Source organism: Galeopterus variegatus, unplaced genomic scaffold, assembly GCF_000696425.1.
Source record: "Galeopterus variegatus unplaced genomic scaffold, G_variegatus-3.0.2 Scaffold847, whole genome shotgun sequence".
Lineage (NCBI taxonomy): Eukaryota > Metazoa > Chordata > Mammalia > Dermoptera > Cynocephalidae > Galeopterus > Galeopterus variegatus.
In genome coordinates, this window is record NW_007726958.1 from 41,239 (window position 1) to 43,748 (window position 2,510).

Sequence of the window (2,510 nt, forward strand, 5' to 3'; positions counted from 1 at the left end):
GGGTTCGGATCCTATATAGAGATGGCCGGTGGGTTGCGATCCCCTTACCGGTCACAAAAAATGACAAAAAAAAAAGACAAAAAAAGAAAAAGAAAAGAAAACGCATTTATGATATTAATTATGGTAAGATATCTCATGTAAAATTAGGTTGATATACATATTAATTACCAAGAAAAACCTAGTAACTTTACAGTGAAGAAATCTGGCAAAGACCACTTTAACCAATTGATCAAAATTAACACCACCAGTAATGAGACATAATGACATCGTCTACCTATCGATACAATGCAACAAAAAGGGCATAATATCACTTCAGTTGTATTACCACTTAAGTTTAATCATGAGGAAACATCAGACAAACTGAATGGAAGGATTTTTACAAAATAACGAACCAGTATTCTTTCAAAGTTTCACAGTCACAAAAGACAAAAAAAGATTGAGACACTTTCACAGATTGGATGATCCTGAAGTCAGAAAAAGGATATTGGTAGGACAAATGGTAAAATTTGGTTAAGACATGTAGATCAGTTAATAGCAGTATATGAATACTAATTTTCTGGTTTTGTAAGATACTATGGTTATATAAGATGTTAATATTTAGCTCTGTGAAGGATAGCCAGGAGCACTTGGTTCTATTTTTGAAATGTTTGTGTAAATCTGAAATTATTTCCAAGTAAAAAGTATACAAAATCAAATTTGATAGATGTTTCCAGGAGTTATGTTTTGATCATTACAGATTAACTTGGTGGCTATATAAAGCATATAAAGAAAGTTTAGTTTTTGTTATTGTTTTGTTATTATTTTTTTTATATATGTTAATTTTGCCATGAGGATCCCTGGGAAAAGGTGATGGATTATTTCTCATTTGTCTGCTCAATTTTGACCCTACTATTAGTTTCCAGTCAGTAGTCTTCATTTGGGATAGTTTGACCTTTTTACCACAAGAGGGCCATCNGGATTATTTCTCATTTGTCTGCTCAATTTTGACCCTACTATTAGTTTCCAGTCAGTAGTCTTCATTTGGGATAGTTTGACCTTTTTACCACAAGAGGGCCATCTAAAACACAGAATGTCCTTTTAACATTTTCATGCTCCTTCATGCTTAAAGGAAAGAATTTTTATTTTTCAAATACCTTTTCACAAACTGAGCCAATGCACACACTTAGCACTTTATTTTGGAGTTAAGCAACAAAGAGAAACTGTAACCCTGCCATGATTTAAAAAGCAAAGTTTTCTTAGATTTGTATAAATAAAATGATTGCATTTATATTCACATCCGATTATTGAGGAAAGTGCTTCTTAAGTAGTACTCTATAATTTGGACCATGCTACAGCTTAAAAACATTATAAACGACATTTTGTATTATTTGGAAATCCCAAGCTTGCTAAATCTTTGCACTCCACATAAACAGCAATGGGCCAACTCCATTCATCACCTCATTCAATTTATTTAATTTAAAACAATTACTGAATAACTCCTACATGCCAGACACTCAGAGATACTAAGAAAACAAAAATGGCTTGGGAAGTTATACAAGACTCTACTTTTTATTACTGTATATACCTTATTGAACAGAAGAAAACAACTAGAACCAGGAGTTTATAATTTATATAGCAAAAATGATCAAGCTGTTATGCAGAACAACTATCCTCTCTCGCTGAGCATTGAAATCAGCTGTGGAGCCTTTTAAATAGATTCCCAGTGCCTAACCCAAACTTCTAAAAAGATTATCAGCATAGCCAGGAAAAGAGACACACCTATATTAAATGAAAACAAAAGCTTTTATGTGTATATGTATATTTATGTTAAATATATTCCTATACTACAGCATAAACAAAAAGTCTACTTCTCTGTTTAAACAAATCTACGTCAATGAGGACTCACCTAATAGGATCTGCACAAAGTCTATATGTAATCTCTCATGACTACCATTAGCTCTTCAGTAATTCCTGCTTTCTTGAATTTGCTCAAAAAGGAATTGGCAGCAGGGGACCTAACACTCTGTTTTTCAATTTAACTTACTCTTTGCCACATTGACAAGAGAAGATCTAAAGTTAGTCTATAGGTTCTGTGTATGTGGTTTCTATAGGTTAAGGATTAGTATATTACAATTTTATACTCTTTACTCTCTTGTGGAATGCATTTAGGAAGAATTCTAAAAACATTTAAGCAGAGTTAACTAGGAATTAGCTTATTAGAATGCTTCCTAAAACCAGCCTTTTCTGAGGTGTCAAAGAATTTAGTAAACTAATTTTCATGTGTGTAATATACATTTTTGACTGTTTCATATTTTTATTTTTATTTTATTTTCCAGCTCGAGGTTTCTCCTGACATGAGAAATGAGACAGAAAAAAATATACTAAAATAGCTATATTCACATAAATCTCTTGTGAAAACTTGTACTGGTGAGAGCCACAGGCTGGAGGGCTGCAAAGCATCAGATGTGCATCTAGATAGTGGGAACCTATCTGAACAGAACAAGCTTCCCATAACTTCTAAAACACATTTT

The 2,510-nt window shown here is 32.6% G+C and overlaps 1 protein-coding gene across 2 annotated transcripts in view; it reads right to left on the reverse strand.

Moving 5' to 3' along the window:
• MBNL1 (muscleblind-like splicing regulator 1) overlaps nt 1-2,510 on the reverse strand; it is a 144,983-nt gene that overhangs the window by 19,785 nt on the left and 122,688 nt on the right. The gene's annotated exons all lie outside the window — the stretch shown is intronic.